This window comes from Hyla sarda, chromosome 6, assembly GCF_029499605.1.
Source record: "Hyla sarda isolate aHylSar1 chromosome 6, aHylSar1.hap1, whole genome shotgun sequence".
NCBI classification, from domain to species: domain Eukaryota; kingdom Metazoa; phylum Chordata; class Amphibia; order Anura; family Hylidae; genus Hyla; species Hyla sarda.
The window spans coordinates 125,009,450-125,036,758 of NC_079194.1; the positions used below are offsets into that span (position 1 = coordinate 125,009,450).

Consider the following 27,309-nt stretch of genomic DNA (forward strand, 5'->3'; position numbering starts at 1 on the left):
ATAATGACAAGCTTTTAGCTGTGGACTTTCACTTATATTGCTACTGGCTTATGTGGCTGCTTATTTAAAAGGTGATGCTAGCCATCCACCCCCCCGACGATTTGTCAGACCACGCTGACTTTCTCAAGGGAGTCCGGCACATTAGCCGGACTCCCTTGAGAAAGTGAGCTCGAGACACCCTGTTTGGGAAACACTGCCGTAGGGTAATTTTGGTATCGGAGTCAAATCTCAATCTTGCATCCTGTCCGTGACTATGCAAATCCCTTATGTAGGCCTCAAATGTGCATGGCGCACTCTCACTTTGGAGCCCTGTCGTATTTTAGGGTATTTTAGAGCCACATATGGGGTATTTCTGTACTCGGGAGAAATTACCTAACACATTTTGGGGGGGCTTTTTCTCCTTTTACCCCTTATGAAAAGGTAAAGTTGGGGTCCACTCCAGCATGTTATTGTAAAAAAATTAAATTTTTTACACTAACATGCTGGTGTTGCCCCATACTTTTCATTTTCACAAGAAGCAAAAGAAAAGAAAAAAAATTTGTAACACAATTACAGAAATACCCCATACGAAATTACGTGGACGTAAAATGCTCTGCAGGCGCACATCAAGGCTCAGGAGTGAGAGCGCCATGTACATTTAAGGTGATTTGCACAGGGGTGGACGATCGTTCTGACATAAATGCAAAAAAACCCACCCACATGTGACCCCATTGTGGAAACTACACCCCTCATGGAACATAACATGGAGTATAGTGAGCCTTAACACCCCCAGGTGTTTGAAGAATTTTCGTTAAAGTTGGAATTGAAAATGACATTTTTTTCATTTTTCACTAAAATGCTGGTGTTATCCCAAATTTTTCATTTTCATAAGGGGTAATAGGAAAAAAAGCCCCCAAAATTTGTAACACCATTTCTTCTGAGTGTATAAATACCCCATATGTGGATGTAAAGTACTCTGCTGGTGTACTACAATGCTCAGAAAAGAAGGAGCGCCATTGGGCTTTTGGAGAGAGTATGTGTGCCAGAACAGTGGACCCCCCCCCCCCGACATGTGACCCCATTTTGGAAACTACACCCCTCACGGAATGTAATAAGGGGTGAAGTGAGCGTTTGATATTAGCTATTGAAAAAGAGACCAAGAGGGTCTCGAAACGCGTCTAGCCAATATTGAGATTACATGGCAACATCAAGCATCTTAGACACATATACGATATCATATCGAATGTGCTCCGCAAGCCAGTGGGAAAACTGTCAATCATTACGTCATCACCAACTACCAACTTCCAGCTTCAGCGACGGACGTGCACCATCTGACCTGCATCATCTGACCTCTCCCTCCCCAGGCCCGCGTGACCGTACTCCCGCTAGCCGGACAACGAGGGACAGACCGGCCTTTGACGGGTAAGTGAGAGAGCTACGTGGGATCCATACTCCGGGTGAGCAGCGCACATCTGCAAACTGCAATTAATACTGCTTTCCTACAGCAACAAGGAACTGCACATATCGCCGATACACTATACCATCAGACTTCACTGAAGGCATATACCTAATTGTCATTGTACAGGACCTCCAGGACGGTGCATAGCGCCATATGACTTTACCCCGTTGACAAACATTTTTTCTCATGTGGGCAAAATAAGATATATTAAATTAATAAGCAATTTTCAATATTGTCTGCCTTAAACATATATACCTACTGCTACCAAGCAGCATATGTTTGGTAGATGCATATAACTCCATAGCATATAAGCTAACAAGCCAGCGGCATGAACATTTGTACTCTTTTATTTTCTTTTACTCTATTAATGTTTTTAAAAAAGTATACAAAACCCTATTAGTGTTTTATGGGTGGTCTGCATGGGCCCTGCAGACACCACACATATAGCACAATTTTATTCATATATATATATATATATATATATATATATATATATATATATATATTTTTTTTTATTAATAAACGCAATCATTATTCAAATATCTCTCTCTCAGTCTCTATTTTTTATTTTCTTTAATTACATTTTTATTAAATTCATACACACCTCACACAGAATCTAGCTTGAGAACGATAACTTTCTCCTTTATCCTTTCATTATATTGTGGTTGTATAGTGTACACAACCTTTTACCTGTACTCATTAGAATCTGTATTCATATCTGTTGAGCTACCTATTCCTTCTTATTTTTTTGAACAGTCGTCCGTAAAAATGAAAATGACATTTTTTCATTTGCACAGCCCTGTTACAAAGATCTGTCAAAAGCCAGTGGGGTGTAAATGCTCACTTCACCCATTATTACATTCTGTGAGGGGTGTAGTTTCCAAAATGGGGTCACATGTGGGGGGGGGGTGTTCCACTGTTCTGGTACCATAAAGGCTTTGTAAACGCACATGGCCCCCGACTTCCATTCCAAAGAAATTCTCTCTCCAAAAGCCCTATGGCGCTCCTTCTCTTCTGATCATTGTAGTTTGCCCGCAGAGCGCTTTACATCCACATATGGGGTATTTCCATACTCAGAAGAAGCGGGGTTAAAATTTTGGGAGGCTTTTTCTCCTATTAACCCTTGTGAAAATGAAAACATACAACTTTAGCGGAAATGTGTCAAACACCTGCGGGGTGTAAAGGCTCACTGTACTCCTTGTTACGTTCCTTGAGGGGTGTTGTTTCCCAAAGAGTGTGCCATGTGGGGCTTTTTTTGCTGTTCTGGCACCATAGGGGCTTCCTAAATGTGACATGCAGTGCACTTGATGTCCACATATGGGGTATTTCCATACTCAGAAGAAATGGGGTTACAAATTTTGGGGGGCATTTCTCCTATTACCTCTTGTAAAAATTGTAAATTTGGGGAAAAACCTGCGTTTTAGTGAACATTTTTTTTCATTTACACATCAGACGTTAACAAAAAGTCGTCAAACACTTGTGGGGTGTTAAGGCTCACTGTACCACTTGTTACGTGCCATGAGGGGTGTAGTTTCCAAAATAGTATGCCATGTGTTTTTTCTTTTGCTGCTATGGCACCATAGGGGCTTCCTAAATGTGACATGCCGCCCCCCCCCCCCAAATCATTTCAGCAAAATTCACTTTCCTAAATCTCATTGTCGCTCCTTCACTTCTGAGCCCTCTAGTGCATCCACAGAGCACTTTACGTTCACATATGAGGTATTTCCTTACTCGAGAGAAATTGGGTTACACATTTTGTGGGGCTTTTTCTTCTTTTACCCCTTGTAAAAATTCTAAAACTGGGTCTACAAGAACATGTTAGTGTATAAAATGGAGATTTTGAATTTTCTCCTCCACTTTACTTCTATTCCTGTGAAACACCTAAAGGGTTAGCAAACTTTCTGAATGTCATTTTGAATACTTTGATGGGTGCAGTTTTTAAAATTGGGTCAATTATGGGGTATTTCTAATATGAAGGCCCATCAAATCCACTTCAAAACTGAACTGGTCCCCGAAAAATTCAGATTTTGAAAATTTTGTGAAAAATTGGAAAATTGCTGATGAACTTTGAAACCCTCTGATGTCTTCCAAAAGTAAAAACATGTCAACTTTATGATGCAAACATAAAGTAGACATATTGTATATGCGAATCAATATATAATTTATTTGGTATGTCTATTTTCCTTACAAGCAGAGATGTTCAAAGTTAGAAAAATGGAAAATGTTCAAATTTTTCATTAAAATGATGCAATTATCAACGAAAATTTACCGCTATGTTAAAGTAGAATATGTCACGAATATACAATCTCGAAATCAAATTCATTAATAAAAGCATCCCAGAGTTATTAATGGTTAAAATGACAGTGGTCAGATGTGCAAAAAATGCTCTGATCCTTAAGGTGAAAATGGTCTTTGTCTTAGAGGGTTAAAGGGAAAGCTGGATGGAACCAACTACAGATACATTCTAAATGAATATCAGACAGGAGAGAGCACAGAGAAGTGCTAGCCCGCTCCCTCGCTTACTGGACTTTGTCCATGCCTGTGCTTTAGTTTGGACAAAGCCATGATTTTATAAGCCATGATTTCTATAAAAAGGAAATAAAAATTTCTAATGAAGTTTATTAGAAAGGTTGATGTTTTGTCAAGATGTACAACATATAAAAAGTTTAATAATCTAACAGTGCCCATTTATATTCCCTCCTCCTAAGTATGCATGTTCTCAGTGCTAGATCTCTCACCATTCCTCACCATTTTATGAAGCCACACCCCTTTTCGAACACAGTGGAAAAGATTCTAAAAGTCATGTTAACTGCGGAGTAAAACATATTTTTTTTAAATTTTGCTCAAAAAGTGCCAGAATTCTGTCAGAAGACCAAAAGTAAATCTGTTCCAATATGTCTCATGTAGTTAGAAAACAAAGTGTGAACAGAGTCTCATATGAACTACATATTAATGAACAGAGTCTTCCTTGGCTTTGGACAGCTCAAGTTTATTCATGATACAGTAACCATGACTGTATGACTTCCTCCTATATCTCAGCATTTTCTCCACTACCTTGAGCTGTCCAAACATTGAGTAATCGTTGATGATATCTTTCAGCGTCTCTTTGCGCCGCTGTTTACATAATGTCGGCTAATTCAATTATAAAACAAATTGTAATTATTTCTCCTGAGGATGAACGGGCAAAGTCACAGTCACTCCTGGAACAATGAGAGAGCTGTCACAGGTCCTGCAAGACCACAGAGCCAATGGGGAAGACTTAACTCCTTCAATAACACCTGTTCTATCTCTGGACAGTACTGTATATTAGTATTTCACATAGGTGCTATACAAAAGCCTGACCACTCAGCCTGCCAATGTTAGCTAGGAATCCAGACTGTGACCAGGCGATGATTAATGCGATGCCGTATTTTACGTGATGATTATTACACAGCGGGCTGGCCCATTTGTCTGATTGGATTTACACATTTTCCTGTTCTCGGCATATATAAAGCACAGCTGAGGGATTGCTGCAGGCTATTTCTGTAACTGATAACTGAGCATGTTGAAAAATATGGACGAAATTCCCTCAAGGGCATCAGTCATTTTAACACAGCACTTTCTATTTTGCAGAATTTGGTAAAATTAACATAAAGGTGACAGTCACCTCAAGACTGTAAAGAGAAATTTTTTTTCAAAGCGGAAAATGTTCTGGAAATTTATCAAGGATCCATAGATATATATATAAAGCCACTGTGGGAGACACTTTTTCTGCTCTTTCTTCTATCTCTAGGGGCACAAATACTGAAAAATTCTAGTTTAAGGACACTAGTCTATGTCCGGGGCTCAATCAGATACAATTAAAGGGCATTTCCAGATACAAGTCATGCTTACATGAACCATGCAGAAAACATTTCTAAGCAAGTTGGAAAATCCATGCAAAAAATAAGGGTTGCCAAAAAAGTTTTGCTGTTTTCCAAATGTCCTTCCCAACATGCTTATGGGAGGAGCATATACAGTATACAGTAAGGCCAAGTTAACATCTGCATTGGAGCGCCATCGCAGAGTCTGTAATAGTGACAAAGGACACCAACAGGACTAGACTGGTCCCATAGACTTTGAATGGGGTCCGTCGGGTTAACATCTGGGGTGCATAGTTTCATAGGAGTTGAGAGAAAAAAAAATTAGGACATGTATGATTTTTCTTTCCGCAACTCCAGTAATTTGAACGGACTTGGCTAGTGGAGCTCCTCTGAATGGAGGAGAATGGTGGAGCTCATATTTTTGTAAATGTTTTATTCTATCTTTTCATGTAACAACGCTGATGAAATGACACTTTGCTATAGTGTAGAGTAGTGAGTTAACGTTTAGCTATCTTTGGCTCTCTATAGAGATACATGGAGAGATGTGTCAGCCGCCTATTTGTGAGGGGGGTTGACATGCTCTGCTCCTGGAGAGAGCCGGGGCCCCGTGTAGGAGATCGTGCAAGGTCCCAGCGATCGGCCCCCCCAAGGTCTAAAACGTATTCCCTATCCTTTTTCAGTGTGATACTTCTCCTTTAAGTGGAAGAGTATATTTAATGTCCCACAGACACCAGATGCAACTACTACAAACACACCATAGATAAATTGCTAGACCCCTGCCACTTGTGTTATGATTCAGTTTTCCAATAAGTTAGAGGGCCAGACTGATCCCCTGGTTCTATTCCCACAGGTGATGTGCTTTAAAAGGCCAAAGGGATCACACTACAGGGGTCTCCTTGATAAAAGGTTGTACAAACGTCTCCTCTCAATGGTATAGCAAAGGGTATGGTGGCATGGAGAGGGCCCACCTATTAATATTGCTATGGAGCCCCCTCTTGTCTCAGTGATACCAACTTTATGTGCCCTGGGGTACTGCACAGCTTTGAGGGTTTTTTGACTACTATGTTTGAGGGTTATTTCACTACACAAAATCTCTCCAAGCAGCTGCTTGGGGAGAGCTATTGACTCAGTTCTGACGTTGCCTGATTGTAGCTCCCTTCAATTTCTGATCATTAACTAAATGGGAGGCCATTAATCGACGGGCCAAGGAGGAAATTAGTTCCCTGCACATATGTTTTACCCTCCACCCACCCGCCCAGTACACAACCGCTGAATGAAAAGAAAGTTCAATTTACATCAAAATCACAATGGATTGTAAGGCTCTGCGGGTAAGGATTGAACGGTGACTCAGATGCCAGGACCTAAAGTCTCCTGCTGAGATTAATATGTTTTCTAATGGTACTGAAATAATGCTATCTCAATAATTACTACTGGATCCACACAACTAAGTGGTCACAAGTGGAGTAAACAGCTTATACACTTATGATGGCCCTCACGTGAAGAACTGTCATTACGCAATACGTTTTGCTATTGCGCTTCGTCAGGGGGGGGGGGGGGTGGGTGGTCTACCACGCCCCCTAAAGAAGTGCAATAGCGAAAGGTGCGTTGAGGTAAGTGAATGCCTGTATTGACTCTGCATTGGATATCCAGTTTTTCCTTCCATGTCTGGGATATAGGGTACAGCAATACCAGGGGTGTATTATTCTTTTGTACTTTTGCTCTCACATGTAGCATACCCTATAGGTATATAGCACCCTCTCTAGCCTTTTCTTATATGATGTCAATGCTATTGTCTGTATTATGTGAATGTTTGCAACAATGTATCTAGTGCCTTCATTTTTAACATATGGTTTTATGTCTTCTATTTTCAATAAAGGTTCAGATTGTCTTCTAACTGTTTTGGCTTTGTGCCCGTAGTTTCTTCAGTGTGTTCTAGCAGAAAAATGCAAAACTTTTTCTGCTGTACCACAAGAAGATGTATAGAGAAGATGCCCAGGTTATACCAGCACAGTCCACATCACTATATACAAGAAGATGTATAACTTATACCAGCTGTACATATATCATTATATACAGTATATACCCAGGTTATACCTGCACAGTCCACATCACTATATACAAGAAGATATATAACTTATACCAGCTGTACATATATAATTATATACAGAATATACCCAGGTTATACCAGCATGATCCATATCACTATATACAAGAAGATATATAACTTATACCAGCTGTACATATATAATTATATACAGTATATACTCAGGTTATACCAGCATGGTCCATATCACTATATACAAGAAGATATATAACTTATACCAGCTGTACATATATAATTATATACAGTATATACCCAGGTTATACCAGCATGGTCCATATTACTATATACAAGAAGATATATAACTTATACCAGCTGTACATATATAATTATATACAGTATATACCCAGGTTATACCAGCATGGTCCATATCACTATATACAAGAAGATATATAACTCATACCAGCTGTACATATATAATTATATACAGTATATACCCAGGTTATACCAGCATGGTCCATATCACTATATACAAGAAGATATATAACTTATACCAGCTGTACATATATAATTATATACAGTATATACCCAGGTTATACCAGCATGGTCCATATCTCCATATACAAGAAGATGTATAACTTATACCAGCTGTACATATATAATTATATACAGTATATACCCAGGTTATACCAGCATGGTCCATATCACTATATACAAGAAGATGTATAACTTATACCAATTGTACATATATAATTATATACAGAAGATACCCAGGTTATACCAGCATGATACATATCACTATATACAAGAAAATGTATAACTTATACCAGCTGTACATATATAATTATATACAGTATATACCCAGGTTATACCAGCATGGTCCATATCACTATATACAGCAGATATATAACTTATACCAGCTGTACATATATAATTATATACAGTATATACCCAGGTTATACCAGCATGGTCCATATCACTGTATGCAAGAAGATGAATAACTTATACCAGCTGTACATATATAATTATATACAGTATATACCCAGGTTATACCAGCATGGTCCATATCACTATGTACAAGAAGATATATAACTTATACCAGCTGTACATATATACAGTAACTATATACAGTATATACCAGGTTATACCAGCATGGTCCATATCACTATATACAAGAAGATGTATAACTTATACCAGCTGTACATATATAATTATATACAGAATATACCCAGGTTATACCAGCATGGTCCATATCACTATATACAAGAAGATATATAACTTATACCAGCTGTACATATATAATTATATACAGTATATACCCAGGTTATACCAGCATGGCCCATATCACTATATACAAGAAGATATATAACTTATACCAGCTGTACATATATAATTATATACAGTATATACCCAGGTTATACCAGCATGGTCCATATCACTATATGAAGCAGGTAAAAGCACCACACTTTTGCTCTATCGTTGGAGTCCCTTTGTGCCATTAACTTGTATAATAAAGAAACTCAATTAAAATTTCCATACAGTTCTGTGCAGCCTATGAGTGGGTTAAGTGGCCTATGACTAAAAATGCTCTGGCCTTGTGATGCAGGAGAGGAAATATTTTCGTGGCCAGCGGGAAGCTGGTGAATAATGAATGTGACATGTTGGCTACACCCAGCACCCCCTCCGTCCCACGCCTGACATTTTATTCTACCTGAAGGGCTTTCTGCTATTTGGGACAGGATCACCAGCCGAGTGTGGAGCTTCTCTGCAGTCACTTCCTATCACTTGCTGCAGCTAGCGTGAACTTTAAAAGGCACAGCTGATTAGGTGGTTGCCCTCGCCATGTCAGCCTATGACTCTCTCCATCTGGATGACGCTCTGCTGTTTCTTTATCCAGGCCTGAATAAGGAACATTTATAAAATCAGCTAAATCAATCGGCTTTATTCTCATCATTAAGGTTCATCCAGGCGAGTGAAGAGAAAGAAAGAGCGTGAAAGAGCATACTAAACAGCTGAGATTCTGACGTGTACAGTCCATGGAAGGGAATCTGTCACGTCTAAACAGCATCAATCTGATACTCCAATAACCTTATATTACCGAATACCATAGTTTTATAGGTTTTATAGATAATGTTGCCCTGTGTATCAAGAATAGTGAGGGACACTGCTATTTTTAGAAATTTTTTCTCAAGATTTCTAAATCCCTTGCGTCTGAAAAGGTTAATTGTCAATACCATGGTGTTCTAAGGCAGTAAAGCAGTCCATTTTCCTTTTACTGGTGGTTTAAAGGCAGTAAAGAGGTCAGGCTAATTCAGGTTGGTCCTAGTCGTCCCTTTGGAACAATTTTCCATTTTGCCATCCCCCAAAAACAACCCTCAGAATTTTGCCATGGATCTCTATAAAAGTACAGTAGAGTATATGGCTTGCTCTGTCTCATGGCCCTCCTTTACTGGTCATATACTACACCTTCTATAAACAGATAGAAATCCAAATTTCCTTATAAACCTTAATATTTTATTCAGGACAGGATTAGTAGCAACAATGAACACACATAAACAGCAGAATGAGTTTAGACTTGTTTTTTAGTCTGTGACCATATTGACACAAAGGCCCTGCCTTAACAGTAGAGTGGTGTTCTTTGTGGGTTTTGATTCCCGACAGGTATTTTTCCACGATATTTATTAATGTTTCCCTGCGTTTCACATCCCTTTTTTTCTGGTTTGCTATGTATAATGGAGAGTTGGTTGGATCTCTTGAATTTTTGGTGCAAATTCTGGCGCAAAAACACAATTTGTGGCACAATGCGACACATTTTAGCACACAACCGAACAAAAAAGGTTGGGTTTACAGTAGTAAATCAGGGCCAAAATGTTAGATTTGGAGCCCATGCACACTAGTGACATTCTGCTTGGAATTTCCAAGAAGAAATTCTAAGCAGAATCCACTTGCAGCAGCCAGTTCCATATGTAAAATTTTATTCCACCAAAGAATTTAATTTTCATTCTTTTAGTGAAATCCATCCAGAAAAGCTCATTAGTTAATGGGACTTTGAATTGCAGAGGTTAACTTCAGCTGAAAATGCCATGTGTAATTAACCCTGCTTCCAGGTGGGGCAGATACGTAGTTAAAATTCAGTGAGGAAATTTCACGATGAATTTCTTTGGTGTGCATGGGCTTTTGTAGTTCAGATTATTTGCCAAGTAATTTCATTTTCCTTATTTTGGATGCAATAGAAGCTGCAAAGATTGCCTTTATTGCCTAGGTAGAGTAGGGGAACAGAAGATATATGGGTTATAGCTGCTGATGAAATTCGCTTTCTTAATCTCTACCGACGATGCAATGCTTTATGTGACCCTAATGTTAGTGAAACATATCAGGAGTAATGCATACTAATGAGCTAAAATATGCATGGCTTTTACTACATGGCAGCATGTGGAAATATGATGTAGGTACGGCACACAGATGCTGACCTCAGTCTTTGAAGCAGGGGATACTGAGGAAATTGTGCCTGTATTCTGCTATGTCTTTTATGCTTACATACAGCAGTGTATAGACAAAGCCATGAAAATCAATTCAAGGACACATCACACAGGGATTGAAAGGAGACGCATTGTATACAGTATAAGGTGGGTGGCCGCTTACATGAGCCACCAATGTGCAACTTCCTTCTACACTGAATTGTAGAAAATTAGGCGACAAAGGAGCTTTCATCTGCACATATTGTCTTTCTCTTATATATATATATATATATATATATATATATATATATATATGCATACATACATACATACACACACACACACACACCAAATTGCAGTTAAACTTCAGAGATATCAATCTGTCCAGTGCAAACGGAGAGACAGACAGCCCCAAAAAGGAAATTGTTTTGCAGCTTGTAAACACTTTTTGTAGCCAGCCAAGAGTCTTTCAATTCTTGTTTGAGGTATCTTTGCCCATTCTTCCTTACAAAAGTCTTCCAGTTCTTTGAGATTTCTGGGCTGTCTGTTACGCACTGCTCTTTTAAGGTCTATCCATAGATTTTCAATTATGTTGCGGTCAGGAGATTGTGAAGGCCATGGCAAAACCTTCAGTTTACGCCTATTGATGTAATCCCCCGTGGATTTTCGAGGTGTGTTTAGGATCATTATCCATTTGTAGAAGCCATCCTCTCTTTAACTTCAGCTTTTTCACAGATGGCATCAAGTTAGCATCCAAAATTTGATGAAATTTTATTGAATCCATGTTCCTTGTGCCATTGGCTGCAATACAACCCCAAAGCATGATTGATCCACCCCCATGCTTAACAGTTGAACAGAGGTTCTTTTCATTAAATTCTGTTCCCCTTTTTCTCCAAACGTACCTTTGCTCATTCCGGCCAAAAAGTTAAATTTTAACCTCATCGGTCCACATAACTTGTTTCCAAAATGCATCAGGCTTGTCTATATGTTCATTTGCAAAGTTCAAATGCTGATTTTTGTGGTGAGGACGTAGAAGAGGTTTTCTTCTGATGACTCTTCCATGAAGACCATATTTGTACAAGTATCTCTTTATAGTGGAATAGTGTACCACAACTCAAGTTTCTGACAGATCTTTCTGGAGGGATTGTGCAGTCAAACGTGGGTTTTGAATTGTTTTTCTCACAATCCTGCGAGCTGTTCTGTCTGATATTTTTCTTGGTCTTCCAGATCTTGCTTTAACTTCCACTAATCCTGATGACTGCCATTTCTTAAAAACATTCCGAACCAAGGATATTGACATCTGAAAATGTTTTGCTATCTTCTTATAGCCTTCTCCAGCTTTGTGAGCGTCAACTATTTTCAGTTTCAGATTTCTAGACAACTGCTTAGAAGAACCCATGGTGCTGATTGTTGGGGCAAGGTCAGATGAGTCTGGGCATTTAAAACCTTTGAGATTGACATCACCTGGTCTTCCCAGATGATGATTGAGAACAATCCATGACACTGGCAGGTCTCAGCTTTGCAAAGGGGGCAGTGCATGCGTTAAATTCTGCAGGGTGCCCAAACTTTTGCAGATGCCATTTTTTTGTTTTATGTTATTTTGAAAGTGTAAATGATGGAAATACAATCTAACTTTTGTTGACATATTATAAGAATGTCTAATCTGTAATTTGATGCCTTTTGGAGATTTTTCCATCTTTCCTTGGCTTCTTCATGCACATTAATACGAATTTGTGCCTGGGGTGCCCAAACTTTTGATCCCCACTGTACACAATCCTATTTGCTGTGTTTCAATATCCAGAGTTATTTACTTAAAGGGGTACTCCGGCGCTAAGACATCTTATCCCCTATCCCTGGGGACACCCGCGATCTTGCACGCCGCACCCCGTTAAAATCAGTCCCTGGAGCGTTTTCGCCCCCTCCCATAGGCTTGCATTGAGGGGGTGGAGCGTGAAGTCACACGGGGCGGAGCCTTGATGTCACAACGCTCCGGCCCCGTGATCGGCAGTAATCAGACCCGGAGCAAACACGCTCCGGGGACTGATTTAACGGGGTGCGGCATGCAAGATCGCGGGGGTCCCCAGCGGCGGGACCCCCACGATCAGGCGTCTTATCCCCTTATCCCCTATCCACAGAGCACCACGCTCAAATGGACACCAACACAGCAGTCAATTCACTCCCTATTCTGTCTGGCGCTGTCCATTTGAGCGTGGTGCTGATCATATTGACAAGGTGGTGAAAGAGTGGCTCTAACTCTAATGTAAGATAATGAATGTGCTCCTGTTCTCTGCACTTTGTAAACCCACATATAACGCGCCATTCACTTCTCTGAAAACTCTAAAAATCCTGTGTGCAAACTTCAACCCAATAAGTATCTGCTTCTGTACTGAGCTTTACCAAAGAAATAATGGTCATATATGCAAATCAGTCAATACCGGTGTATTTTCAACATTGTATACTGTGCAGAGATGAAAGAACATAGTTCCATTATTTTCTCTTGAAAATAAAGCCCTGGTTAACAAGCAAAGCAGGTTTCCCCCGATTGCCATTCTTAGACAATCTTTTTTGTAATTTCAAGAAAACAAATACAAACAACACAAATACACATTCACTTTTTTATCCAATTGTTTATTCCAGCTACTGCCAGACAATGCCAAATATCACATTGCCTACACAATAGATTAAATAATAGAGCCATACAATGCTTAAATAATACTTCCTTACTGTATAATACTACCAAATAGTGCACACATAGCACTACTGTATACATCGATCAGAAATCGCATTAAACCCACCTGTCTAATATTGTGTAAGTTCCCCTTGTGCCACCAGAACAGCTCTGAACCACTAAGACATTGACTCCACAAGACCTCTAAAGGTGTTCTGTGAAAGTTTCATATCTCCAACTTCACTGAAACTTTTTTTTAAACTAAGTTTCTTTTCTCCACAGTCAGTGTAGCATTCATTTACGACTTGCACTGTCCTACCCTTTATCAACCACCTTCAGGCTGGTAGGAATTATCATCATAGCTGTCAGCCTGACCTGCCCCTACCACCACCATTTCCTGACCAGGCATCACTTATATTCAATATTATAACAGTTTAGGCTTAGCCTTCCTGCTTTTCACAAACTTGGCAATCAATCCTGGTCCCTGGCTCCCCACACACTTCACAAACGCTTTGCTGTTACCCAAGATGAATTGACATTGCAGCCAAAACATGTCCAGTCCGTGTCAGATAAATGAACCAGAGGCCCCCCTGTGCTGTGCGCCAAGGCAAATCATCTCCTTCTTTATGGCCACTGATTAAATCCAGGCTTCTGGTTATGTATTTTAGTCGCATCACTTGCTCCAGGGGAAGCCATCAACAGCGAGTCTCAGCTTATGACTTATAGCCTGGCACACAGACGGCTCTGAGAGATGTTTACTGCCCTGCACTGACAGTATGTGTTTATATGTGACCCCCCTAAACATTCCAGGGGATGAAGAAGAATGATTATGATTCCAAATATGATAACCATGTCTGCATAATCTTTGTCATCACTCAGGGGGTGTCATAATAACACAAGTTCGCTGACTTAAGAAGACTATCTGCAACCCTAGAAGAGACAAGGTCTTACAGCAGCGATCTAAATGGGCACCACCCCCTGTAATAGTTTTATGGTTTGCTTCCTAGGACCAGGGCCGGATTATCATTGGAGCTTATGGAGCTCCTGCTCCGGGCCCCATGTGTCCAGTGAAACAAGGGGGGCCCATCCCGCTACTGTCAGTAGGCCCCGGGAGCCAGGAAGGGGAGCAAGGAAGAAGGAAGTCTGTACCTCTGATGCTGCTGGGACCCGGGACCTGATCAGCAACAGGCCTCATTGGTGATCTCCCTTCATGGCGGCCGCAGGTAAGGAGGATGACGGGGGTATTATAATTGTGTGTGTAGATGTATACTGTGTGTGCAGCACTCACCGGGGCCTCATGCTCAGTAAGCCAGGGCAGGGACACTGCTTACATCACCGGCGTATCCCTGTCCCAGCTGTGCTCCCTGCAGGAGGAGGATCCTCACCACTGCCACCGGAGTCCCACTACTGCTGTTCAGAGGCATCACTAAGGAGGGCCCAGAGGGGGCCAAGGTCCCCCCTACATCATGCTGTGCCCCCCCCCCCCCCCCCCCAAGTAAAAACCCTGAGAAGTCCCCTGCAGCTTCCATGGTGCCAGTGGACCGGGGGAAGGAGATCACAGGCAGTAGACTGTATCAAAAAGATCCTCGGTACAGCTAATTCCTGCTGGCTGAGGATCTCACAACACAGCTGTATTGCTGTCTTAAGAGGAGATCCTGGCTGTGCTTCCTTAACAAGCCCCCTCCCCCTTGGCTGGCCCCGTCTGTACTGCATGGCTCCGTCTGCTGGTGAAGAGTATGGGGAGGAAGTCTGCAGCCACCAGGAGGACATAGACCTGATTCTGACTTCAATGTGGGGAAATGTAAGTGTCTTGGTGCTCGTAATGTAATGTGTGATGAGAACATGTGTATATATAGTGAGTGTATATGTATATGTATACATAATGTGTGATGAGTACATGTATATAGTGAGTGTATATATAATGTGTGATGTGTACATGTATATAGTGAGTGTATATATAATGTCTGATGAGTACATGTATATAGTGAGTGTATATATAATGTCTGATGAGTACATGTATATAGTGAGTGTATATATAATGTGTGATGTGTACATGTATATAGTGAGTGTATATATAATGTGTGATGTGTACATGTATATAGTGAGTGTATATATAATGTCTGATGAGTACATGGATATAGTGAGTGTATATGTATATATAATGTGTGATGTGTACATGTATATAGTGTGTATATATAATGTGTGATGTGTACATGTATATAGTGAGTGTATATATAATGTCTGATGAGTACATGGATATAGTGAGTGTATATGTATATATAATGTGTGATGAGTACATGTATATAGTGAGTGTATATATAATGTGTGATGTGTACATGTATATAGTGAGTGTATATACAATGTGTGATGTGTACATGTATATAGTGAGTGTATATATAATGTGTGATGAGTACATGGATATAGTGAGTGTATATGTATATATAATGTGTGATGAGTACATGTATATAGTGAGTGTATATATAATCTGTGATGAGTACATGTATATAGTGAGTGTATATAAAATGTGTGATGTGTACATGTATATAGTGAGTGTATATATAATGTGTGATGTGTACATGTATATAGTGAGTGTATATATAATGTCTGATGAGTACATGTATATAGTGAGGGTATATATAATTTCTGATGAGTACATGGATATAGTGAGTGTATATATAATGTGTGATGTGTACATGTATATAGTGAGTGTATATATAAAGTGTGATGGGTACATGTATATAGTGAGTGTATGTATAATGTGTGATGTGTACATGTATATAGTGAGTGTATATATAATGTCTGATGAGTACATGTATATAGTGAGTGTATATATAATGTCTGATGAGTACATGTATATGGTGAGTGTATATGTAATAAATATTCAAATAATGGGCAGGCCTAGCGCTTCATACAGGAGGAGGCAGGGAAGCAGGAGCAGCCTCCATTGCCCAGCAAAGCTGCTCTGCATTTAATCTACAGGGGACAATATCTTCTAAACTACTTCACAAATGTATGTACGTTATACCCTTTTCTACTCCAGTTCACCTTCACTATGACCCAGTGTATTGGGTTTAGTGCAGGTGAACAGACTGTCAGTTTCCCTTTAAGTCCTGGGTACATTGTGTGGCGTTATTATGTCCTAGCAACACAGTGTGTCGCACCATTACGTCCTGGCAGCACAGCATATGGCACTATTATGTCCTGGTAGCACAGCATATGGCACCATAATATCCTGGCAGTGTAGTGTTAGGCACTATTATATCCTAGCGACACAGTGTGGGGCACTATTATATTCTGGCATCACAGTGTGTGACACTATGCTATCCTAACAGCACTATGTGTGGCACTTTTACATCCTGGCAGCAAAGTGTGTGGCACTATTAAGTCCTAGAGTATATTGTGTAGCACTATTATTTTCTGGGGTAGATTGTGTGGCACTAATATGTTCTGGGATACATTGTGTGGCACTCATATCTTGGCAGTACAGTGTAGTGTGTGACACTATTATATCCTGGCAGCACAGTGTGTGGAACTATTATATCCTGGCAGCACAGTGTGTGGCACTATTATATCCTGGCAGCACAGTGTGTGGCACTATTATATCCTGGCAGCACAGTGTGTGGCACTATTATAACCCGGCGGCACAGTGTGGGTTGAAGCCTGTGTTATGGTAATTTTTTGGCATTTTTTTTTCTTGTGCTTTTGCCTTCTCCGGAAACTTAGCCTTAGTCCTCCCCTGGTCCTTAAGGCTAAGTTTCCGGAGGAGGCAAAAGCACATGAAAAACAATGCCAAAAAATTACCATAACACAGGAAAAAACAGTAGCAGTTTTTCTGTGTTTTTGCAGGTGAAAAAAAAGGGGGAAACCTAGCCTTAGGGGTCTCTGGGAGCAGGAGTCTGGAGTAGGACTTAGGGGTCTGGGGGAATTAGGGCTCATCCACACTATGAACTTCTGCCAGCAGAATTTCGCCTGTTTTCAATGGGATTCTGCTGCTCTGTGCACACTATGGAAGACACAGTGTGTGGTATTATTTTTTAGAGGGCATGATGTTTGGCAGTATAATATACAGGTCACACAGGGTTTGGCAGTATTATATTTAGGAAGCACAGTCTCTTGAAGGGTTATAATGATTGTTGTCTTTATACAAACGATGAGGATCGGCTGGCAGAGTGAGGAACCAATGATGTCCAGATGTCAAACTTTACACAAGAAAAGGAAAGACAACAGAGAAGACGTCTCCTGTGAGTCATTTTATGTTTGTGTATTCTCCTGACTGTCCCATTAGATCTCTCGTCACTTCTAAGTTTTACAGTAATAATGGATGACACTGTACCCCAATTTGAGGTTCCAGCTGTTACAAAACTACAACTCCTATAATGCATGAAGCTCTCCAGACATAATGGGGGTTGTAGTTTTGCAACAGCTGGAAAGAGTGAGCTGAACTGAAGTGATTTTAGACCATGCAGCCCATTTTATTTTAACGGGGGCCTGACTCCTGTGACACCCACAAAAAAAAAAAAAAAGCGACATAGTCTAATATGCCCAGGCCAATTATTATTATTTTTTGGGGGGGCCCCATCATAACGAAGTGCTCCGTCTTCCAGGCAGCCTTAACCTCTCTAGGACATAGGACGTTCTCTAACGTCCCCGATACCTGGGCTTTAATGCCCAAGGACGTTAGAGAACGTCCTGTTGTATTTCCGGTCTCTGCCGTGCAGAGATCGGAATGGCATGCCTGCTGAAATCTTTCAGCAGACATGCCGTGCAAATGCCGAGGGGGGGGGTCCCGGGACCCCCGCATGTCGGCGATCGCAGAAAATCGCATGTCAATTCAGACATGCGATTTTCTCCTATTCTGGGCTGATCGGGTCTCTGGTGACCCGATCACCCGGAAAATAGGGATGCTCAGACCTGTGAGTGACAGGCCCCAGCATCCTGCAGGGTAGGAGTGAGGTCGCAATGCTGCGATCTCCTCCCATCCCCTGCCATTGGTCAGAACTGATTCTGACCAATGGCAGAGCAGGACGGTGGGTTGCTGCTCTACTTTGAAGCCCTCTAATTTTTTCAAAAAGTAAAAATATGTCCATTTTATGATGCCAACATAAAGTGGACATATTGTATTTGTGAATAAAAATAAAATTTATTTGGAATATCCATTTTCCTTACAAGCAGAGAGCTTCAAAGTTAGAAAAATGCTACATTTTCAAAATTTTCATGAAATTTGGGAATTTTTCACAAAAAAAGGATGCAAGTAACGCCGAAAATTTACCACCAAAATAAAGTAGAATATGTCACGAAAAAACAATCTCAGAATCAGAATATTGGGTAAAAGCATCTTAGAGTTATTAATGCTTAAAGGACCAGGCCATTTTACACCTTAGGACCAGAGCGTTTTTTGCATATCTAAGGTGTAAAATGGCCTGGTCCTTAAGGGGTTAATCTGGCCCTGCCTAGGACTGAAGGACTTGGTGTTTGTTTCCTCCTTTCTATGGGGCACTTTCCTATCCCTTATTTGCTAACAAAGTGGTTCCTCTGAAGAGGGGAGAACTTGATACCTTCTCACCGCCCAATAGCAAAAAGGGGTGAGACCAGCTAAGCCTGAGTCCCCTTGTGCCTAAGGCCCTATAGTGAAACATGGGAAAACTTGATGGTATTTACAACCCTGTCCTTTATGCTGGTATGCATATATCAGTCTTCACTGTATATCTGGTATTCTATTCATGAACCATGAAGCATAAAGAATGACAAGTAATAAAGGGGACCGGGGGGATGTTGTGCTGAAAATAAGAAACACATTTAAATGTTTAAATATAATCTTTTATTTTAAATAAAGATAAATGAACAGTGAATAGCATTGTGCATCGCTCCCAGAGAACTATGCATTGTGATGTGAATGTAGATTTTAACCAGTTAATTTGCCTTTCAGTTATAAATAGAACCTGTTGTAACACCTCAGATGTGAAGTTGTACTCGCTATCGCAGACATGAAATTTCTAAAGCATTGCTGTTATCCTCTCATTCTGGAAATCAGAATGTGTTACTGGGGACGACTATGGTGCTGTGCCGGGGAGGGTGTAAAGCTGGGAAGTCTTTTATATATCATATGTGAATTGTGCTACAATCAAATCTACTTTTGTTTCCATTGTAATTTATTCTTGCTTTAATGTTGGTATATGGTTGCTTTGCTTTCTTTTATATAACAGTGCTCTTTATGGTTGGTATAATACTTTGAATTATATTTATTGTTTTTTTTTTTACCTAAAGTATTTGTAATACCTGCTTTGTATTATGTATACTAGTATCTAGTATTGGTGCTCTAGTGATCTAATGGTATCAGTATCCAGTCCCATATGATATTTTGGTCCCTGCTTAACATGTCCCATATCTAACACCAGTGGATATCAATCAAATATTTAATTTTATTTTATGGCACATTGTTAAAATGCAAAACATTATAACAAGACATAATACAATAATTTGCTCATAAATCTCAGGTACACAGTGTGCTCTTAGTTATAGCATAATTGGGTTATAGAAACATGGCAACTGAAATGCAAAATGGGCAAGGGCTATATATCCCGCTAGGTACTGAATATTAAGTGCTTAGGGTAATGCCTTGTGGGGGGCCACTGGTAACCCATAGTGTTGTTTTTTTTTTACAACCCCCTCCCCACTGGAACGTCCAATAAAAAAGTATGTCCAAAATGGAAGGGGTTGCACGCCAACATTAGTTTGAATACCATCTGCAGTAGCATCCCATCAAAAAGAATAAGCAGCTGCACTCTGGAATAACAAGAAATAGTGTGGTTTATTCACCCATCCGTGTTACAGTGCTACGTTTAGGTCTTCACAATGAGACTTATTCTCACAGATGGGTGAATAAACCACACTATTTCTTGTGGCATTGAGTCCTGCCCTAAGCTGCTTAGCACCCATTTGGAACAGGAGTCCTGAACACAGTGCCAATTCTTTCCCAGATATTCTACATCTGCAGTAACAGTTACTCAGGTCCTTAATGCTACTCTAAGTATCTTACAGGGGAGATTTGTGGGGAGCAGGTTAAACCAGTGATGGGCTGATTGCACAATCTTAGGGATAGGGAGGGAAGGGAGTTGGTGCACAGAAGGCACAGACTGCAAGTTTACAGTTGATGTACAGAATAATATTTCTTGTACATCAAATGCCTGATGAATCTGCTGTAGCAGTGAAACGCGTTGCATGTTGGGAGAATAAACTACCTCCACTCTCAACTCACCTGTTGATATCCTGTGTCCTGCGACATTTGAAGCCTGCACCTACACTGTTTATAGTAAAACACTTTGGGGGCTATTTTCTAGACTGTGTTAAACTGAGTACCTGTCATCAAACTATATTTTTTAAACTAACTCAGATTATATTCCCTAACTAGTCCTAACACCCCTCCTGCCCTTAAAAATGTTTTCCGAGCTTTAAAAAGCTCTGTAGTATACCTTTCCCCTTGCTCACATTGTGTGAGCTCCTGGCAGGAGAAAGTAGGCGTTCCCCAGCAGGCAGTACGTCACTGAAGCCTGCGAGAGCTGTGCCAGTGTTACGCCGAGCGCTCCGGGTCCCCGCTCCTCCCCGGAGCGCTCGCTTCACTCTCCCCGCGGCAGCGCTCCGGTCACGTCCTCTGACCCGGGGCGCTGCGATTCCGCTGCCAGCCGGGATGCGATTCGCGATGCGGGTAGCGCCCGCTCGCGATGCGCACCCCGGCTCCCCTACCTGACTCGCTCTCCGTCTGTTCTGTCCCGGCGCGCGCGGCCCCGCTCCCTAGGGCGCGCGCGCGCCGGGTCTCTGCGATTTAAAGGGCCACTGCGCCGCTGATTGGCGCAGTGGTTCCAATTAGTGTGTTCACCTGTGCACTTCCCTATATCACCTCACTTCCCCTGCACTCCCTTGCCGGATCTTGTTGCCTTAGTGCCAGTGAAAGCGTTCCTTGTGTGTTCCTTGCCTGTGTTTCCAGACCTTCTGCCGTTGCCCCTGACTACGATCCTTGCTGCCTGCCCCGACCTTCTGCTACGTCCGACCTTGCTTTTGCCTACTCCCTTGTACCGCGCCTATCTTCAGCAGCCAGAGAGGTGAGCCGTTGCTAGTGGATACGACCTGGTCACTACCGCCGCAGCAAGACCATCCCGCTTTGCGGCGGGCTCTGGTGAAAACCAGTAGTGGCTTAGAACCGGTCCACTAGCACGGTCCACGCCAATCCCTCTCTGGCACAGAGGATCCACTACCTGCCAGCCGGCATCGTGACAGCCAGGCAGGGAGGAGACCAAACTAACTGCTTGACTTGTGGCAGGGAACAAAACAGAGCCACCTAGTGGTTATTTTTTCAATCACATTAAAAACATATAAAGGTTGAGAATTGTAACAGCAAGTAAATTGAAGATGTCCCGTAGAAACAGAAAAGAAGATCCTTGTAGCGGCACTCACTCAGTGGTTGCTGGCGGTAGCCAGGGGAGGTATGTATAGCCTCAGCAGGCAGTAACCGATACGGACAGATAAAATAAAGAAACAAAGTACTTGATTAGATAACGGACTACGCGTTGCGAGGGGCAAGACCCCCTCTTCATCAGGACCATGGGACCTTTTGGTTCTATTCATTTTAATGCATTTTGAGGGGCACTTTCTGAAATCCACTTGTTATTATGGAATTTTATTGCAGTGTACTATGTGTAGTGACCTTTGTGGAGTGCTTTATATATATATCACTATTGGGGTGATATTATTTGGTCACTGCATGGCAGTGTTATGCTGTCACAGTATGGAGGCATTAAACTCAAAGTTCCAATAATTTAGTTTTGCAGTTACCATCTAGTATACTAATACAGTGGGGCAAAAAAGTATTTAGTCAGCCACCAATTGTGCAAGTTCTCCCACTTAAAAAGATGAGAGAGGCCTGTAATTTTCATCACATGTATACCTCAACGATGAGAGACATAATGAGAAAAAAAAATTTCAAAAACGCACACTGTCTGATTTTTTAAGAATTTTTTTGCAAATTATGGTAGAAAATAAGTATTTGATCAATAACAAAAGTTAATCTCATTATTTTGTTATATACCCTTTGAGGTCAAGTGTTTTCTGTAAGTCTTCACAAGGTTTTCACACACTGTTGCTGGCATTTTGGCCCATTCCTCCATGCAGATCTTCTCTAGATCAGTGATGTTTTGGGGCTGTCATTGGGCAACACGGACTTTCAACTCCCTTCAAAGGTTTTCTATGGGTTTGAGATCGGTGTGTTTGGGATCATTGTCATGCCATGTTTCATCTTAAAATCCCTTGCTGATGGAAGGAGGTTTTCATTCATAATGTCACGATACATGGCCCCATTAATTCTTTCCTTTACACGGTTCAGTCAACCTGGTCCCTTTGCAGAAAAACAGCACAAAGCATGATGTTTCCACACCATGCTTCACAGTAGGTATGGTGTTCATTGGATGCAACTCAGCATTCTTTCTCCTCCATACACGACGAGCTGAGTTTTTACCAAAAAGTTCTACTTTGGTTTCATCTGACCATATGGCATTCTCCCAATCCTCTTCTGGATCATCTAAATGTTCTCTAGAAAACTTCAGATGGGCCCGGACATGTACTGGCTTAAACAGGGGGACACGTCTGGCACTGCATGATTTGAGTCCCTGGCGGCAAAGTGTGTTACTGATGGTAGCCTTTGTTACTTTGGTCCCAGGTCTCTGCAGGTCATTCACTAGGTCCCCCCCCGTGTGGTTCTGGGATTTTTGCTCACTGTTCTTGTGATCATTCTGACACCACGGGGTGAGATCTTGCGTGGAGCCCCAGATCAAGGGAGATTATCAGTGGTCTTGTAGGTCTTCCATTTTCTAGTAATTCTAGTAATTGCTCCCACAGTTAATCGCCAAAGCCACCAGGAATCTTTTTTAGTGAATACGCCGTCCATCGGGTGCGGCCTAGACGAGGAGGACGCAAGCACCACAGGAGCAGGAAACACAAGGGCACAGAGGGCTGGTCGGGCCCAGAACCACAAAACCACTCAACAGAGGAAGAAACAGTAGCAAACGACACAGAGACTGTGGTAAATATCTCCTCATACATCCTTTCTAAAGAGCAACTGTTATTGTTATCTAAAGGGTTAAGTTTTTGTCCGAGTACATACAATGACTGGTTTCAACTTGAAATTGATTTTGTGAGTTCTATCCGCAGGTTAAAACTTAAGGTGTGGTTTGATTCAAATCCTGTGGAGAGTCCTGGCAGACTATCTGTCCTTAACCAGGGGCCCCACAGGTTTGAATTCAAACAGTATAACCTACCTTCTTGTAGTGACTTTCAGCCCCTGGTTGAATCACACTCCATTGCCACATTTGTAGACTGTGTTAAGAGAGACTTTATACATATTAAAGACCAGCAGACTAGACTCAAACATCCAAATTTGACTCACGAGGAACTTATGGCCATGCAACAACTTGTCCATGACCACAATTTAATTATCAAACCGGCCGATAAGGGCGGTGGAATTGTGGTCATGGACAAAAGTACATATCTTAAAGAAGCATATAGACAGTTGAGTGATGAAGAGGTCTATAAAGTACTTAAATATGATCCTAAAAGTGATATGCAACAAAAAATAAGTACCATACTAGAACAAGCATTGACTAATGACATAATTGATGTTAAATTAAGAAAATTTTTACTAGTAGAATTTCCTGTGACCCCGGTGTTATATCTACTGCCTAAGATACATAAACGATTAACTGATCCCCCAGGGAGACCTATCGTCTCAGGGAGAAACTCTCTATCTAATCATATTTCCATCTTTTTAGACAAAGTCCTTAGACCACTAGCAACAAACACAAAATCTTATCTGAGGGACACGATGCATTTTCTCTCTATTATTCAAAATATTTACATTCCTGATCATACTATCATCGCTTCCTTTGACATTGTATCCCTATACACTTCCATACAACACCATAGAGGTATCAGAGCAGCCCAGAAAGGACTAGAAAAACTCCATCTCAATTCACAACAAACCACCTTTGTCATGCAATTACTCACCTTCGTCCTAGAAAACAACTATTTTACATTCAATGACAAATATTACATTCAGCTACGTGGGACCGCGATGGGGAGTAATGTGGCGCCCACGTACGCTAACATCGTGATGGCAGAGTTTGAAGAGGATGTCGTCTTTGTATCCCACGACTCCAGGAAACTCCTGGGGTGGTGGAGATACATTGACGACATCTTCTTCATCTGGACAGGTAATACAGATGAACTTACTGATTTCCACAATTACCTCAACAGTGTTGACCCAAATCTCCAATTCACACTATCACACTCAGACAATACAGTTAATTTTTTAGACACTAAAGTTTCCATCTCTAACAACAAACTGACTACAGATCTCTATCACAATCCTACTGATTGAAATACTCTATTGAAATTTGAATCATCGCACCCTAGGTCTATGATATCCTCATTGCCATATAGTCAGTTACTGAGAGCCAGCCGCATCACGGACAACAAATTTGATGCCGTTAACCAAATGGTCAAACAATTTAGAGATGGGGTTACCCTAAAAGAATCATCTCCAAACATGTACAGAAGATTAGGACAGAAAGACACACAGGCAAACTCAACACGTACAAGAAAGACCAATCCCTTAGGATACCATTCATCTCCACCTATAATGAAGTCTCCAACAATTTAGCTACAGCTATTAAGAAACACTGGCATTTGGTGAAAGACAGCTACCCCCATATTAGGGAATTCCAAATTGTTCCACTCTTATCGCAGAGCACGTAACCTTAGAGACCATCTGGTCAAAGCTGACATTTCTGGACCAGGTAAACAACAGAAATACTTCTCTACAAAAACCAAGGGGTGCTTTCCCTGTCTCCGCTGTATTACATGCAAATATTTACAGAAAGGAACCACATTCATACATCCCAATACTCAAAGGAATTCCCATAAAATTCTATTTAACTTGTGACAGTGACCATGTTGTATATATTCTTTGGTGTCTGTGCAAATACCTATATGTAGGCGAAACTAAAAACGACTTTCGGACAAGACTGAATCAACATAGGTACTCAATCAGAAAAAAACGTGTAGACCTCCCTGTGTCCAAACACTTCATTGAAGCTGGACACACGGAGGCCGATCTTAAATGCATGATTGTTGATCATATTCCTCCCCCCAAAATAGGGGGTGATAGAATAGCTCTCCGGCAAGTCAGAGAACTCAAGTGGATCCACAACCTGAATACACTCAAACCCAATGGGCTCAATGTTGAGTTCACTGTGCTACCTAAAATGTTGAAGCGTTAATGGGTCTAGCCCGAGATGTTGGTGTACATCAACCCTGCTTAAGGTGAATAGTGATCAATTCCTGTAATTAACTTGACTTATTTCTTTTTAGTTCACATGCCTTCCAGGTACCTGCCTTGATGTCAAGCCACGCCACAAGCTTCATCTTACATACTATCGCATTCTAACTTTGACTCTTCTACCCCTGTGGAGACAGCATACAACCATCACTTTATATATTCTTCTCTTTGGGTAATTGACATGACTCCCCCTTCATATACTTATTTCACCTCTCCGTCCTCTGTGCACTTCTGTGGACCTGTGTACTCACAACCTGCCAATTGACAACCTATACTCCAGTATGTAAGATGTGCATGTAGGGGCAAATTGATACAGGTCCCTGGATGGCATGGGTCTCAGGGGTAATATAACAGTTAACTACCCTATATGCATTATGGGTACTGTTACAGGTGCAGGGTCAGTCCATGTCCATGGACAATACCCATGGGACACCCCCAAACCATGACCCGATACGCACAGGACCTTGTAATCTATGCCCCATGATGAATGGTTTTGCCTGGTGGAGTTATTTGGTTACTTTAATATCTTTTTCCCTTCTCTAGTGACGTGCTTTACAGACCACCATCATACGGATATCGGTCCAAATACACCGATGCAAGATTGCTCCACAGACGAGGACGAATTTATGGCTCCGGTTCATGCACACCGGTAATCACGATATCTATGGAGAGTGGAGTTGGCTCATGCACGCCGACTGGAGTGAGTCATTACCCATTATCTCTTTACTTTCTTATCTCTACAGTTTGCTAGTTTGCCAGTCGGTTACCATGGGCAACCACGAGATAGTGATTCTTCACTATATGGCTCCTATATTGGAAGAATGAGGACCAGCGATTGCAGCAAACTACTTTCTCTACTTAATCATCTATATCCCCCACTGTGATACATTGTGCTGTCCCCAGGAGCGATACTTTTTCTTGCGCATACATCTAGATCACACCTACCTCATATGAACTCTCTATACCAGGCGCTTGAATATCTTGTACGGATACACAGAAAGACTCTTCTGAGCATATGCTGGTCACGGCTCACTCCGGAGTCGGGTCTCTATGGATACGAGGACGCGCTCTCCCGACCCGGAAGTACTTCTTTTCTGCTGCGATGCACATTACACACACGGCGCTTTGGCGCCAGGGATCAGGAAACCTCGTGGCGGGACCGCTGAAGGCATTCACGACTTTACACGTAATTATGGATCACAGTCACTGCACTACCTGCATTTTTAGTAAAACATGTATGTTTTCATAACTGATGATTACTGTATGTCTATATATGTCTTTAGCACTATGTTTTCACATTATTGATTGCACAATGTACCATGATCGCTTCTGTTTACATATGTAAATCATGCATTGCTTATGTCACATGACCCAGTGGGCGGTCTATAAATACCCACCTGTATCTATTATTCACTTGAAAAAGCCAGTGTGAGACTGGTGAAACGTTGTCTATGCACATGATGGAATAAAACCACCTTCT

The 27,309-nt window shown here is 41.3% G+C and overlaps 1 protein-coding gene and 1 long non-coding RNA gene across 5 annotated transcripts in view; one reads left to right on the forward strand and one right to left on the reverse strand.

Annotated features, from left to right (window-relative positions):
• Positions 1-27,309, reverse strand: part of GRIP2 (glutamate receptor interacting protein 2) — a 528,084-nt gene that overhangs the window by 288,277 nt on the left and 212,498 nt on the right. The window lies entirely within an intron of this gene.
• LOC130276073 (uncharacterized) lies at positions 25,453-27,002 on the forward strand. Its single transcript, XR_008845007.1, has 3 exons — positions 25,453-26,001; positions 26,373-26,478; positions 26,573-27,002. It is a non-coding gene; the product is annotated as an uncharacterized LOC130276073 (long non-coding RNA).